At 44.8% G+C, this 16971-nt stretch overlaps 1 pseudogene across 1 annotated transcript; it reads left to right on the forward strand.

The window, feature by feature from the left end:
• Positions 1-147: 147 nt before the first annotated feature.
• Positions 148-16686, forward strand: LOC110497817 (tRNA (adenine(58)-N(1))-methyltransferase catalytic subunit TRMT61A-like; annotated as a pseudogene). Its single transcript, XR_016488959.1, has 3 exons — positions 148-455; positions 2428-2638; positions 15362-16686. The product of XR_016488959.1 is annotated as a tRNA (adenine(58)-N(1))-methyltransferase catalytic subunit TRMT61A-like (transcript).
• Positions 16687-16971: the final 285 nt, after the last annotated feature.

A 16971-nucleotide genomic window follows, 5' to 3' on the forward strand; every position in this document is an offset into this window, starting at 1 on the left:
TGGAGGGATTTTGATGTCCAGACCACCTAACTACAGGAGACAGAACTGATGTTTAGCTTAACACAGCTATGTCGCCCAATACATTGTACAAGCTTGTATTTTTATGCATTTGTGAATAGTGTTATGTTTGTCATGGGGGAAATGTTCACTAGTTTCCACTCTTTTTGATAGTCTTTGTGGTGATAACATCTGGAACTCTTTACCTTGGTTCCCCCCTGTGATAGAAGACATGAGTTTTGTAGAGTATTCAGAGTTTATCAGAGTTTATCCAGGAGGGTGATGTTGCCATTATCTTCCTGGGTTATGACTGGTTATGCCAGTCACAATGGTCTCGTGATCTATGTGATGCACCCCATCCCTGAGCTGTGGACCCTCAACCTGCCCCTACACAATAGACATTGCCAACATTACCATGATGCTGGAGCTCAGGCCTGGCTCTGTCGTCTGTGAAACTGGTGAGAGGTCCCTGTAGGAGAGGGTCACAGAGAGAAGACCTGGAGGAGGAATGTGTCATAGACTAGTGGGAAACTAGGCACTCAACAACAAAAGGCTAAATGTGACACCAATGATTCTTGTAACAGAGGGGCCAGTTAGTGAAAGCTCTCACTCAAGAGCTGTGGCGGGGACAACATCACACTTGGCTTTTGATGACGCATGTCAAGTTGTCATGATTATCTACCTTTGAAGAAAGCCGTTGATGTCTGTTTTCACTGGGACACACCGTGTGGATTTTTACATCCCATTTCTTAGACTTCGAGTGCCCACAGGTATCAAATTCTACTTCAGCTTTCTCTCTTGACAAATTCAGTAAAGTGGTCAGTCATGAGAATGATCTGAACTAGACGTGAGATGGAACACCACAGTAGTACCATCTAGAAATTTCCCCCAGTAAGGAGTGTCCACCGGTTGAATTAATTTAAGAAGAAAAATGATTGTGTGTGGGTGTTTAATGGATGGCTGCTGCAGCCTTGGCCGCGTGTACGTGCCTGGCTAGGAGTGTCTGGAGGCAGACGGCTGCTCTAGCTGCAGTGCTTCATCATGCTTTACTGCTGTTCTGTTCCTTCCCAGTCGGGCAGGTTATTGATGGAACATCGGTAAACGTGTGTGCCGACTCAAAACGGCCTATCGATGAACAAACTGTTTGCTCATCCCCCACTCGCCCTCCCTGGCATAATGGGGAGCCGCAACATGTCCTGCAGTGTTGCAATGAGCTTATCTGCCGATAAGCACTTATTAATATCAGGGTTGACTTATTTTGTCTTGAGTGACTTTGGGACTGAGCAATGTAAACAATGTAAACAGGCGATTATTAATAGGTGATTATCAGTTGGCTGTTCTGTGTGCACCATGTGTTGTAGGGATAATTCAGTCACTAGAGGAGTTCAGCAGGCTAGCACAAGCACAAGGTCTCCTGTTATGTTCTGCTGCTTCTCATGTTTAATTTCTTCCCTCTTTGCTGCCCGCTGACCAGGCTCCATCCTGCTGCCAGGATTACATGCTGACTAGACTGGGAGCGCTGTCGAAAAGCATTACACATTCATGGCGATTTAGCTAGCTAACTCATTTGTCCTGGCATATAAAAATAAAGTAACTCTTGAATGATTAGGTGTCCTAAAACTTTTGACCGGTAGTGTGTGTGATTATTTGATACTTACATATTCCACTGTAAAAAAAAAAAAAGTAATGTGCACTCCATGCTTAGGCCTTCACGTGTACCCTGAGGGAATGTTCCTGCTTGATATTACCATGGAAGGTGACTGGATGTTTTGCATACTTGCGATTTGAAGCTATCCCCATAGTGCTTAAGGATTGTCATAGTAGAACATCACACACACTGGAGCAGAGTTGTGAATGAAATTGGGGAGTAAACTACAAAGCCTGGGAAATGGCTTACCATGCAGTAACACTACCCACACATAGCATCAGATTACATGCAGTAAGTAGTTACCAGGCACTTGTCTATGCCCCTGGCTCTGACGTCAGTCATCCGGTCGGTCAAACGATGTGGCGTTTAGCAAGTCAATGTGCCGCTGTGGGGTAAACATTGCACCCATTGTTGCCATGAGAACAAAAGCAGCAGTGATGCAATGGGAGGAGAAAGGGTCACTGTAGCCCATCACCATGTCCCCCTGCACTAACCACGTGTCACAAGATTGCTTCAGACGCAATCAGACAACAGCAAGTATTGTTGTGGTCATATAGTATGATGTACAGTCCAATATTTGATTACTATTTTGATGGTTGCACAACTACACAAACTCTCTGTACTGTACATCAGACACGTTTATGGAATATGACATGAAAATGGTATTGATCTGTTTTTGACATTTCTCATTGTGAAAACGCCAGCCATCTATGACACTACCACTGCCACTCGTCGCATACCCTTTCTTAACCCATTCCCTGTTTGTTTTGTTGTGGTTGTAGGTAAGGGCAGCAGGTCTCTGTCCCACGCCATCCTCCGCCCACAGGCCACCTGCACACTGGAGTTCCCTAAGCAGCATGCTGAGAAGGTGGCGGAGGAGTTCAGGGAGCACTGCGTAGGCTACCGTCCGTAACCAGGACATCTGCAAGGAGGGTGATATCCCTTCTCCCTGGGAGGCCGTCCAACATGCCAAGATTGCCATGAGGCGGCAGGGTAAGACACAAGGTTGTGTGTGGAGAAAGCCAAAAACTTGGTCCCAATAACATGACTTTGGCCTGTCCACTCTGAAATCCCAGCAAGTCTTTGTTCCCTGGCAGTGCAGTGCACTCTTCCATATTGGATTTTGATCTGGGTCAGCAGAGTGCTTATTAAATGGGTCCTTGGCTCGCATGTGTTCCTCCCTGTTTGTTTCTTCCATGTCACACGGACTCAGAATAAAGTGACCTGATTAAAGTGCATGCAGTGTTCTCTGTGCAGACCAGGGCCCATGGTGCATTGGGGGCAAGCCTGGGCAAGTTGGTGGCTTAGTTGGGTGGTCAGTCTCTGCGAGCATGTGTGTTTGTGGGACATGGATAGAATACATCAGGGCTATTATTCACATAACCCTAGCTTAGTACAGTTACTTACTTTGGATCACTGGTTTATGAACTGCTTTGTAAAAGATTGAGTTGATTTTTATAATCCCGAGGCCCATGAACTGATCATCTTATTAAACGGAAGCCTCCATAAGAAATGGAATGTGGCACATGGACTAGCAACAATGCAAAGACTCCAGCACCCTTTCCTACATTTTCTCCTGCAGTAGATGTTTCACTCCTCCCTTTTATGGTTTCACTTCTGCATATTCCTCTTTAGCTATCCGACTCCCCCTTACACACACAGCCAGATATCTGGATATAGAATTAGTCCCATTACCATACAGGGTTATGTGCTGTAGGGAGAGGTTGCATGAGTCTCCTTTAGGCAAGGCACAATTTATTTCCCTCTGTTCCAGTCTTAGAGACTTGAGTCTGGCCGGTAGCCTGGTGGGTAGGAGCATTAGGCCTGTAACCAAAAGGTTGCTGGATCGAATCCCTGAGCTGACAAGGTAAAAATATGTCGTTCTGCCTGTTCCCCGGGCGCCGTTGATGTCGATTTAAGGCAGCCCCCCGCACCTCTTTCATTCAAAAGGGTTGGGTTAAATGTGGAAGACACATTTCAGTTGAATGCATTCAGTTGTATAACTGACTAGGTATCCATCCCCCTTTCCCCATCTCGCTCTCATTCACTCTAGAAGACTGAACACTATGGAGGTGTGTCTCTGTGCTTCAGCCGAGGGTGTCCAGCAGTTGACCAGTCAATTATACTGCCGCTGTGAGCTTCACATGCTCCTGCACAGAGCTTGTATAACCACTAATAATAAAAGTGTGTTTTCCTTTCCCCTGCTTTAAATTTGGTCATGCTATCTGAGAACCAGGGTAAGGGGCAGAATGTGAAGAATTTCTTTTTTTCTCTCACTGTAATTCTTTTTAAAAAATTGGCCAGTGGCCTGCCCCTTTTCATTTAGAGAAGCTGTGCTCCGAAGACCCTGTATCCTGGCACAGACTCCCCCCCCCCCCCCTCCCCTTCTTCCAGGAGACATGGGGCCAATGGGGGATGTCTTTAGAGCTGTCTAGCAGGAGAAAGGCGGCTCTTATTTGTCAATGGAACGTCTGCTATCTAAGAGATCCCACATTTCCAAGATTAGACCGTTTTTTTTTTTGTGAGTGCTTGTCTAATATATTACTTCTACTTTGGGGTGTGTGTGTGTGTGTGTGTTTGGCACTTAATAGTAAATCTCTGCTTGTGTTGCTTGTTTTATTTGTAAGGCTAAAAAGCCACCTCACTGTTCCTACACTGTTAAATCTAAAAATCAAGTCTTCTCACAGTGACACCTAGGCTTCTGTAATAGGCGTGTGATTTAGGCTGCATGCTTTACTCAGTCTCTCCAGGTTAATGAAGATATCTTGGCAAGCTGCTCTCATCCCCTGCTGTGGGGCTTGTATTTAGAGGGAAATCCTTTGCAGTTTGCACACATTCTTGGATGTAAGTTAATGATGTGTGTAGGCTTTCTCTGGATGCATTATCGCAGTGGAAACGCATGCATAGTCTTGTGCGTTTGATTCTACTCATGTATTCGTACACACGTTCTGCCTCGGCTCTTTCAGTTCTGTGAAGTTCAACACTGGTCCTGTCACTGCTTCCTTGTCACCATAGAAACACACACACACACACACACACACACACACACACACTCTTCTCCCTGGAGCCTGAGTATTGCACGTCCAGGTTTTGGCCAGAGGAGGAGGTGATCCTGGGTTAAGTGGATCTGCTGTGATCCTGGTAAACTAAACTCATGAGCAGTGGTGGAAAAAGTACCCAACTGTCATACTTGAGTAAAAGTGGAGGGATGACCAGGTGTGTGAATTTGACTTTTTTTTTCCCCTGTCCTGCTAAGCATTCAAATTGTAACGAGTACTTTTGGGTGTCAATGAAAATGTAGAGTAAAAAGTACAATATTTTGTTAAGGAAAGTAGTGAAGTTAAAGTAGTCAAATATACATTTTAAAGTACATATTACCCCCAAAACTATGTTTTACTTAAGTACTTTACACCACTGCTCATGAGTGGCAGACCTGTCCCTCTCTCTCCCACTGCGTTTGTTCTGCTCCAACCCCTTTCACTCCATCTGTCCCTACACAACCCTCTTAACCGGATTTAGACCTGGCCACACAACACACACAATGTCCCTACTTGAAGATGAGACAATTGGCCCAACCGTGTTTGTTACTGACCTCTCTCTGCCTCTGTCAGTATGCACGGCTGCCTGGCCCGTGATATATTTTGACTAGTTGTCAAATACCTTGAACAGTAGCTTTCACACACTCCCTGGATCAGTGTTGTTGACAGCCTGATCACCACTAGCTCCACCTCTTCTGCTTCTCTCAATCAATGATGGTTGCTGTTAATGTGAGTGTAGCGAAATGCTTGTGTTTCTAGTTCCGTCCGTGCAGTAATATCTAACAATTTCACAACTACCTTATACACACAAGTGTAAAGGAATTAATATGTACATATAAATATATGGATGAGCGATGGCCGAATGGCATAGGCAAGATGCAGTAGACGGTATATTTATAGTATATACAGTCGTGGCCAAAAGTTTTGAGAATGACACAAATATTAATTTTCAGTCTGCTGCCTCAGTTTGTATGATGGCAATTTGCATTTACTCCAGAATGTTATGAAGAGTGATCAGATGAATTGCAATTAATTGCAAAGTTCCTCTTTGCCATTCAAATCAACTGAATCCACACAAAGTACATTTCCACTGCGTTTCAGCCCTGCCACAAAAGGACCAGCTGACATTGTAGCGGTATTTATTAGAGAGGGGTAAAGAAAGCTTTTGTTCGGGCGCCAGGCAGGTATTAACCATGCCGAAAGGAAAAGAGTAGAATAGAGAGAACCACTACCAGACCCACACACATCAGCAGAAGAGACTGCCTAGAGTGTAGCCTGTTTACCAGATAGCCAGTGGAGAGAAAAGAGAATACACACCATATAAAACCCACATCACAGCACAGGGGTAACCCAAACAAGAATACCTCATACAATAATACTAATACTAATAATGGCAGAGCAATTCAACAGCAACTTCATACAAGAACGAACCCAGTCATCAACATAGGATTTGCAATAATCTGTATTATTTTCTAGTAGATGAGTGCAGAGGGTATGAATGTGGGGGGGTGTTCATCGACACAACAAAGGCCTTAAAAATGTCCAGTCTTCTCAGCCACATGTCATTAGTACATCTCAATACAGTTCACATAACAATACACAATTGGCAAGCAACCTCCCTTTTAACTAAAATGTCCAAATACTTCAGGCAGGGCAATAATAGTCCAGCTCTAATGCACTTCAATGGGAAGTGCATTGGAAAAATAGAGAGTCTGTTTCAGGGTAAAGCACTGGAACGATAGAGGGAAGAGAAAAAGAGAAAGAGAACAAGAGAGGTCTTAGCTGTGGTCTTCAGGCGTGCAGGTGTACTGTCTGACTGTCCGATGGTTTGTATGTTAAAGCTTCGCAACAATGTTGCTACTAATCCATGCGATCCATAACGGGCGTGGTCCCAAACAAAAACAACCACGACCTAGAGCGATTACACCGATGATTGAGTTAAATACTCTATAAACTACACACGCTGAAAACAAACAACTTCTGCAGCACAGCACACACAATCAAACTGTCGCGCCACCAAAGAGCCCCTCCCCAAAGAGCTGAACGAGCTCTCTTTATATTCTTCTTCCTTACTGCTCATGCGCTCTTAAAGTGGCAGTGCACGGTGAAGGCTCTGTGCAGATTTCGCCACACTCCTCCCCCCATGAAAAAACAATGCCTGTAGAAACAGAGAGGATGCAGGCTTTGACAGGTTCATGTTCCTGCTACACAAAACCAGGGAAGTCCTCCTCATCAGAGTCCTCCACGAAGAGGTCCTGCAGGTGTTGCTTTTGCCTGCGATCCAGCTCTTCTGCCGTAGGGTAGCAGGGCTTTAGGTCAACAACATGCACTGTCCTGACATCTTCCCCAGTGTCCTCCAAACAGTAGTTCACTGGTCCCAACTGCTGCACTACACGGTATGAACCTTTCCATCTCGAAGCTAGCTTGGCAGTGAACTTCTTAGATGCCTTTGACAGATGATGTGAACGTACCCAGACACGAGACTGGGGTGGAAAACACACGTCTCGTCTATGTTTGTCATAGTTTCTCAGCTGTCGTTGTTTGGCTTTGGTTTTGCTGGCCTCCACTCTGGCTAGCAAGGTGTGGTGGTGTTGTACGGCATCAAACGCTGGGCAGTCAGGTGAAACATTCGAACTTTGCAAGACCCTGTCCATCGGTCCTTTTAGTGGTCTTCCCAGGTGGAGTTCGGCGGGAGTGACCCCAGAAGTCTCCTGCACGGCAGAGTTCAGTGCAAAGCGAAATTCTGGAAGATGCTGATCCCACCTTGTGTGCTGATCCCCCACGAATGAAGCAATCATCCCCTTCAGGGTTCGGTTTACCCTCTCGGTCAGGTTGGTCTGAGGATGGTAGGCTGTGGTCAACTTGGCAATTACACCCCAGTAGGTACAGAGCTCTTTGTATATTCCTGATATGAACTGTGGACCTCGGTCAGAGAGGATTTGGTCTGGAATTCCGAATCTGGTAAAAACCTCCCTTCGCAGAATTAGAGCAATGGCTGATGCAGTGGCTTTGCGGAGGGGAAACAACTCCACCCAGTGTGTGTAGTAGTCCACTACCACCAATAGAAATTCATTCCGTGTCCCCTGGCTGGGAGGAAAAGGTCCCATGAGGTCAATTCCCAACATTTCATTTGGATGGTTCACCACGGTCTGCTGCATTTTCCCGGCAGGTCTGCCAATGTCTGGTTTGTATTTCTGGCAGACTTCACACTGCTGTACAAACTTCCGGGTATCAACCCACATGCCTGGCCAGTAAACCACATCTTGTAGTCTTCGATAAGTTTTAAAAACTCCAAGATGGCCACTCATGGGATTGGCATGATAAGCTTGGATTATCTGGTCACACAATGTAGAGGGAATGAAGACGCGATAATGGGTGCTGTGTATTCCATCCCCTCTTGGAGTTTTCCGATACACTTTATCCTGAATTATGCTATACTTATCATTGAAGCGACTCTTGGAGTCTTCTTCAGACAGACTCTTGTGGATCGCCATGATGGCAGCATCCTTCTGCTGTGCTCTCCATACACTCTCATCATCCAGAGGAAAGGAATCATCCAGACATTTAGCGGTAGTATAGGTACTGCACAAGGGAGGACAAACATTGGCAGTCTCTGTAATCCGAGAAAGGGCATCTGGTACAACGTTCAGTTTTCCTTTGCGATACTCAATGATGAAGTCAAACTTCTGCAGTCTGATAGACCAGCGAATAAGACGGCTGTTGGTCTTGCCTGATGCCAGAACCCACTGCAGAGCAGCGTGGTCTGTGACAACGGTGAAGATCTTTGCCTCCAAGTAGTAGCTCCATTTCTCCAAAGCCCAGACCACAGCGAGGCATTCCCTTTCAGTCGTTGAATAATTCCTCTCGGCTGAATTAAGGGTGCGACTTGCATAGGCAAGAACTTCTTCTGTTCCAAGTCCTGTTTGTTGAGCCAAGACTGCTCCAAGTCCTGTTTGACTTGCATCTGTGTACACAATGAAATGAGCATTCAGGTTAGGATGTCCAAGCACTGGAGGAGTAATTAGACTGTTTTTGAGTGCTTCAAATGCACCTTGGCATGCAGGGGTCCATTGGAATTTCACACCTTTCTTCTTAAGGTGATTGAGGGGTTCGGCTACCTTTGAAAAGTCAGGCACAAACCTGTGGTACCATCCAGCCATACCCAGAAACCGCTGAACAGCCTTGAGGGATGTGGGAATTGGGAATTCCTGCACGGCTGCAACTTTGTCTGGATCTGCATGGATACCTTCAGCATTAACCACATGACCAAGGAACTTGAGTTCTGGCAGACAGAAACGACACTTCTTCAAGTTCAAGGTCAAACCTGCAGCCTTTAGTCTGTCGAAGACGGACTGAATGTCTTGCAGATGTTCCGCGACAGAGGAGGAGTAGATTATGATGTCATCCAGATACACAAGACAATTTCTACCCCTCAGATCTCCCAGGACAGTCTCCATCAACCTTTGGAAGGTTGCTGGAGCATTCTTCAAACCAAAAGGCATGACTTTGAAGGAGTACAAACCAGCAGGGGTGACAAAGGCAGTCTTGTCCTGACTAGCGGGATCCATTGACACCTGCCAATAGCCACTGTTCAGATCCAGATTACTAAAGATGGATGCTCCTGCCAGAGATTCCAGTATGTCATTTATGTTTGGTAGAGGGTAGGCATCACTTTCTGTTATGGCATTCGGCTTCCTGTAGTCCACACAGAATCGATATCCACCATCTTTCTTAGGAATCAGGACAACCGGAGAAGCCCATCTGGAAAAAGAAGGTTCCACAATTCCATTCTCCAACATGCTTTTGAGCTGTTCATTGAGAATGGCCAGTTTGGCGGGGGACAGCCTGTAGGGACGCTGCTTAATAGGGACCTCATGCCGGGTATAGATTTTGTGTTTGAAGACGGTTGTACGGCCGAGTGTAAGAGTACAGACCTCACTGTTCACGTCCAACATCTGGGATAGCTGCCACCTTTCATCATCCGACAGACATGCCTGTTGCACCGCTTGTTTGATGTAGAAATCAGCATCAGGTTTGCTTTTGCTCTCTGATAGAAGACGGCGGTAATCAGGGTGATAGTTGGGTTCTCAGACTTCACTGATGGAACATGTTTTTGTCTTTGTCTCTTTATATTTTCTCTGTCTCTGACTTGACCTTGTCCGGACTCTGCATAATGTAGCAGGCTCCAACCTGAAATCAGTGCATTACCAGGTTGACATGGATGAGGCTGAGAATAGTCAGAGTGCAGCCGATAGGAGGGTTCGGACATCGAGATGGTCAGTCCACTGAAGAACAGGAAGTCTAGGCCAAGGACTACAGCAAATGCAAGGCTTGAATCTGCAAGAATTGCCACAGGAAGGTTAATAGTCTCACCATGCAGTTGTATTATTATACTAATCCAGCCCAAGGGAGTGGTAGGTTCTCCATTGGCCAAGTACAATGGTCCCTCCTCCCATGTTCGTAGCTCCTCATGAGGTAATGCCATGTTCTGCCACAGGGCCTCTTGCATCAGGGTGTAAGATGCCCCTGTGTCGATTATGGCCTTCCCTCTCCAGTTCCTAACAGTCAGAGGAACCAATAGTTGTTGCGGAATAGGAATAAGACCGCTAGCTGTGCTGTCTAAAGGCTTCATGGTGGGCATTAAGGCTGACCCAATTGTATGCAAGCCACCACGCCTGTCTAGACTTTCAGTCTTCGGTCCTTTCCGACCTTTTCCTGAATCCTGACGCTGGACATAGAGCGGGCAAGAATCTGGAGGATGTTGGACTTTACACCTCCAACACATAACTGGACTTTTGTCCTGGATCTTGGGTACAAATATCTGAGACGGTTTAGCCCCAGGAGAGTTATTGGTATACTGGGATGAGGGAACCGGGTTTTTAGTTTGGAGGTGGCGCTTCCAGTCCTTCTCAAACTGAGTCCCAAGCCGCACCAGATCATCCACATTTTGCACACGTTCTCGAAGTTGACTAGCAAGGTGGGGAACCATGTTCTTAAGAAGGAGTTTGACCATCTCCTGCTCAGTAATGTCAGCCTTCCATCTTCTACATAGAACTCGATAGGAGAAGGCAAAGTCCCGTATTGGCTCTGCTTCACCCTGGACTCTGTTACGAACACGTTCCGCCAGTTCATCCCCATAGTCCTCTGAGAGGAAGGCTAAGAGGAATATTTTTTGAAACTCCTCCCAGGTTGACACATGTTCACGGGCTATCTCCCACCAGTCTCTTGCTGTACCATGGAGAACACTGCGGAGGGTGGCCAGAACCTCCAAGTCAGTAAGGGGCCGGATAGAAAGAAAATCATTACACTTAGATAAGAAAAACAGTGGATCAACATCATCTTCTGGGCTGCCAAAAGTGGGGAAAAGTAGTTCGATAGGGAGGGAGCGCTCTAGAGGAGGCATGACAGTGGCAGCGGGAGTTCTGTTGTTTAACAGTATCTTCAGAGGGGTTTTTGTAGTACTACCTGTTCCTATTACCTTACTGGCCAAGCCAGTGGCAGAGGTAAAACCTGAGGGCGGTGCAGAAGATTTGTCCAGAAGGGAAAAGCACTGCATTACCTCCTGGTGCAGCCCTTCCAGTTGAAGGTCTGTGGCCTTCTGTGCTTTTTCCATCTCATTAACGGTGTCCTTTTGAGTCTGTTCAATCAAAAATCGTAGTTCCCCTGTGAGAGAGTTCTTCATGTCCTCCATAACTTCCTTCAGATAAGAACACACTCCCTTCACAACAGAGGCTGACTCCTCTGCTCTCCGTTTTTGTTCGTCCTCAAGAAAGAGTATGACTTGATGATGGTTAGTTTCCATTTGTGTTTTGAACCGGTGCAGTTTTCCTTGAATATCCTGCTTCAGAGAATCTTGTAAATATTTCTGTCTCTGAACAATTTGTTGTTGGTTTTCCTCCATTTGACAGGGAAGGTAATCCAACCTCCTCTGCATATCTGTCTGATGAGCCTCCACACATTCACTGAGTTTGCGAATGGCATTCTCCTGCATTGTCAAACTATGATTGGTGTGTGTCCATTGATGTTCCAGTTGTCCAGGGATCACAGAGACACCTCTCCCAGTCTCTCTGGACAGGGTAACCGGAAGGGTTTGAGGGGAGGGTAATGGTGGAGATGTTATAGGTGAGCCAGAAACCTGGGGATTAGGGTCAGTGCTATCCAACTCCATTAGTTCATTAAGTCCTTCCACAATGAAAGAATCCCGAACATGATTACCATCAGGTGTGTCCACATTGACACAGTATGGGGTTCCAACAAAAGACATGATTCAACCTTGTGTGGATGGTGTCATGGGTGTTTCTCTTCAGGTCCCTGTTTGGGCGCCAATTCTGTCGCGGTATTTATTAGAGAGGGGTAAAGAAAGCTTTTGTTCGGGCGCCAGGCAGGTATTAACCATGCCGAAAGGAAAAGAGTAGAATAGAGAGAACCACTACCAGACCCACACACATCAGCAGAAGAGACTGCCTAGAGTGTAGCCTGTTTACCAGATAGCCAGTGGAGAGAAAAGAGAATACACACCATATAAAACCCACATCACAGCACAGGGGTAACCCAAACAAGAATACCTCATACAATAATACTAATACTGGCAGAGCAATTCAACAGCAACTTCATACAAGAACGAACCCAGTCATCAACATAGGATTTGCAATAATCTGTATTATTTTCTAGTAGATGAGTGCAGAGGGTATGAATGTGGGGGGTGTTCATCGACACAACAAAGGCCTTAAAAATGTCCAGTCTTCTCAGCCACATGTCATTAGTACATCTCAATACAGTTCACATAACAATACACAATTGGCAAGCAACCTCCCTTTTAACTAAAATGTCCAAATACTTCAGGCAGGGCAATAATAGTCCAGCTCTAATGCACTTCAATGGGAAGTGCATTGGAAAAATAGAGAGTCTGTTTCAGGGTAAAGCACTGGAACGATAGAGGGAAGAGAAAAAGAGAAAGAGAACAAGAGAGGTCTTAGCTGTGGTCTTCAGGCGTGCAGGTGTACTGTCTGACTGTCCGATGGTTTGTATGTTAAAGCTTCGCAACAATGTTGCTACTAATCCATGCGATCCATAACGGGCGTGGTCCCAAACAAAAACAACCACGACCTAGAGCGATTCCACCGATGATTGAGTTAAATACTCTATAAACTACACACGCTGAAAACAAACAACTTCTGCAGCACAGCACACACAATCAAACTGCCGCGCCACCAAAGAGCCCCTCCCCAAAGAGCTGAACGAGCTCTCTTTATATTCTTCTTCCTTACTGCTCATGCGCTCTTAAAGTGGCAGTGCACGGTGAAGGCTCTGTGCAGATTTCGCCACAACATATCAGTGATATCAATATCCTTGCCTGTGAAGTCCTTTTTGTGCAAAGCAATTATGACGGCATGTGTTTCCTTGCAGGTAACCATGGTTGACAGAGGAATAATAATGATTCCAAGCACAACCCTCCTTTTGAAGCTTCCAGTCTTATTTGAACTCAATCAGCATGACAGAGTGATCTCCTGCCTTCTCCTCGTCAACACTCACACCTGTGTTAACGAGGAGAAGGCAGGAGATCGCAGCCAACGGAAGCAAAACATTTAAACGTGTTAAACCTCGCCCAAATGGCATTCCTACCCGCGTCATCAGAGAATGCGCAGACTGCTGGCTGCTGTTTACGGACCTATTCAATAAATCCCTATCCCAGTCTGCTGTTCCCACATGCTTCAAGCGGGCCACCATTGTTCCTGTTCCCAAGAAAGCTAAGGTAACTGAGCTAAATGACTATTGCCCCGTAGCACTCACTTCCGTCATCATGAAGTGCTTTGAGAGACGAGTCAAGGATCATATCACATCCACCCTACCTGACACCCTAGACCCAGTCCAATTTGCTTACCACCCCAAAAGGTCCACAGACAGCGCTGTCACACTGCCCTGACCCATCAGGACAAGAGGAATATCTATGTATGAATGCTGTTCATCAATTACAGCTCAGCATTTAACACTTGTCTTCTTGTATTAAAATCAATACACAAGTATATATTTTTAAACCTGCATATTTAGTTAATATTGCCTGGTAATATGAATTTATTTTAACTAGGAAAATTGTGTCTCTTCTCTTGCAATAGAGTCAGGGTATATGCAGCAGTTTGGGCCGCCTGGCTCATTGCGAACTGTGTGAAGACTATTTCTTAAACAAAGACAGCCAACTTCGCCAAACGGGGGATGATTTAACAAAAGCACATTTCCGAAAAAAGCACAATCGTTGCACGACTGTAAACATCAATGCCTTAAAATCAATACACAGAATTGTTTTAAACCTGCATATTTAGCTAAAAGAAATTCAGGTTAGCAGGTAATATTAACCAGGTGAAATTGTCACTTCTCTTGCATTCATTGCACGCAGTGTCAGGGTATATGCAACAGTTTGGGCAGCCTGGCTCGTTGCGAATTAATTTGCCAGAATTTTACGTAATTATGACATAACATTGAAGGTTGTGCAATGTAACAGGAATATATAGACTTATGGGTGCCACCTGTTAGATAAAATACGGAACTGTTCCGTATTTCACTGAAAGAATAAAAGTCTTGTTTTCGAGATGATAGTTTCCGGATTCGACCATATTAATGACCTAAGGCTCGTATTTCTGTGTGTTTATAATTAAGTCTATGATTTGAAAGAGCAGTCTGACTGAGTGATGGTATGCACCAGCAGGCTCGTAAGCATTCATTCAAACAGCACTTTAGTGCTTTTTGCAAGCAGCTCTTTACAATGCTTCAAGCATTGAGCTGTTTATGACTTCAAGCCTATCAACTCCTGAGATTAGGTTGGTGTAAACGATGTAAAATGGCTAGCTAGTTAGCGGGGTGTGCGCTAATAGCGTTTCAAAAGTCACTCGCTCTGAGACTTGGAGTAGTTGTTCCCCTTGCTCTGCATGGGTAACGCTGCTTCGAAGGTGGCTGTTGTCGATGTGTTCCTGGTTCGAGCCCAGGCAGGAGCGAGGAGAGGGACGGAAGCTATACTGTTACACTGGCAATGCTAAAGTGCCTATAAGAACATCCAATAGTCAAAGGTATATGAAATACAAATCGTATAGAGAGAAATAGTCCTATATTTCCTATAATAACTACAACCTAAAACTTGTTACCTGGGAATATTGAAGACTCATGTTAAAAGGAACCACCAGCTTTTATATGTTCTCATGTTCTGAGCAAAGAACTGAAACGTTAGCTTTTTTACATGGCACATATTGCACTTTTACTTTCTTCTCCAACACTTTGTTTTTGCATTTTTTTAAACCAAATTGAACATGTTTCATTATTTATGAGGCTAAATTGATTTTATTGATGTATTATATTAAGTTAAAATAAGTGTTAATTCAGTATTGTTGTAATTGTCATTATTACAAATACATTTAATGAATTGGCCGATTTTAATCGGTGTCTGCTTTTTTTTTTGGTCCTCCAATCTGTATCGACGTTGAAAAATCATCTTAAACATAGCTAGAGGATTCTCCATTAGGGATGACGTTTACATAGAAACTCAGGACGTTTACATAGAAATTGCCTAGAAGCAAAGTGTGTGAGATTCAAACATAATAATTGACTCCCTTTTGTTTATTTGTTTTACCCTTATTTACCCTTTGTCTCCATCCTGTAATCCCACTGTCTCATTCTCTCTCTCCCTCTGCAGGGGGACGTGTGTGTGCTCCTTCTCCCCATGTATTGAGCAGGTGCAGAAGACGTGTGAGGCGCTGGCTGATGATGGTTTCGAGGCGATCAGCACTCTGGAGGTTCTGCTGAAGGTGCATGACGTGTGCACCGTCATGCTCCCCCTACCAGACTTTGGTACCCACCGGCCCCTGGAGATCCCCCACCGACACCCGGGGACCTCTGTTCTCTAAGACAACTATGCCCCCCAGGGAGATGGCAGGGCACACCGGCTACTTCACCTTTGCCACCAAACCCTGGGTGTAGAGGACTGACTGCTGGAGGTTGTAGATACTGTTGGTCTAGGAGGCTATGTCAGGGAAACTCCAAGATCTAAATACATTGCTGGTGACTTGGGTCCTAACTTGACCTGGTTGGAAAACCTCTGCTCCACAGACTGATTTACTGTATTTCCCTTCCTCTCCCCTGCTCAGCTAAAACTCTACATTTCACAGTCGACATCCTCTTCGGGAGAGACGTGATTGAGAAATTGCTGCTGTTTTAGTCTTCTGTGGCCTTTGATGAATGTGTGCATACACACGTACCCACACATACTCAAACACTCTCACGGAGGGAAGAGAAAGCTAAATGGGATTTTATCAATAGGCAGCTGATTTCTGAGGGTCTCTACTAAAATATGCAAAAAGAAACAATCAAAATTATTAAAAAATATATACAATATTCACACTACTCTTCCTAGGCTTATGTCTGCTTGTAATCGTACTAAGGCTGTGGAGAGCTGTCTGAGATATGCTCTTAGTCTGTCATGTACAATCACTCTTATCATGCCACCGATATCTTCTTGCATCATTCAGGATTGAAATAATACTACCTTATTTCCAATTGATGGTTACAATCTCCCATTACTACCCAGTTTGTTTCTAAACATACTTGTTTTGCACTTTGTGTTTGGGAGATGGTGTTTTGTCTCAGCCTCATTACAGCATCACCCTCTGCAGAATAAGCACCGTACTATCCTTCCTACTGCCTTGCTTGTACTGTGATATGTTTTCTTTAACTTATGGTGTGCTATTATCTTCATTACTGGACAGAGCTGTGGCTCCAGACCAAAACAGGCAGAGGAATGGCAGCCGTTCAGGCTGGGAGGAGGAGGTGCAGATGTGCTCTACTTCCCTCTCTTCCTCTGTGTGAGGGACTGTAAACAATTTTACTGTAGAAGAAACAGACCATTACACAAAGGAACACAACCTCTGCCCAATGATTTTGTACATTGTCTGTACTCATCACACATGACCAATGAGTTTGTGTACAGGTCTGCTAATTAAAAAAAAAATATCAGTGGGAGAACCTAGGGTTTAACACTTTTTATTGATTATTTTCCCCTAACCCTACCACCCCTATTCAAATTGGAGTAAACTATTTCCAGCTTAGACATAACTAATGTAAAATATATTTGGTATGTATATCTTTTGTTTTTAGTCCCATCCTTCAACTACCCTCAACCCCAATGTGTCTCTGAAGACCATGCAGTTTTGATTTGTATTTGCCATGTGTTTCAGCTGTGATGTTTCACAAAACTTCTGAACCTTTCTGTTCTCATAGTTTCTACAGATTTAAATTGAAGATGACCAT

The sequence above is a fragment of the Oncorhynchus mykiss genome, chromosome 19 (genome assembly GCF_057628025.1).
Source record: "Oncorhynchus mykiss isolate SJ-2025 chromosome 19, ASM5762802v1, whole genome shotgun sequence".
NCBI lineage: Eukaryota > Metazoa > Chordata > Actinopteri > Salmoniformes > Salmonidae > Oncorhynchus > Oncorhynchus mykiss.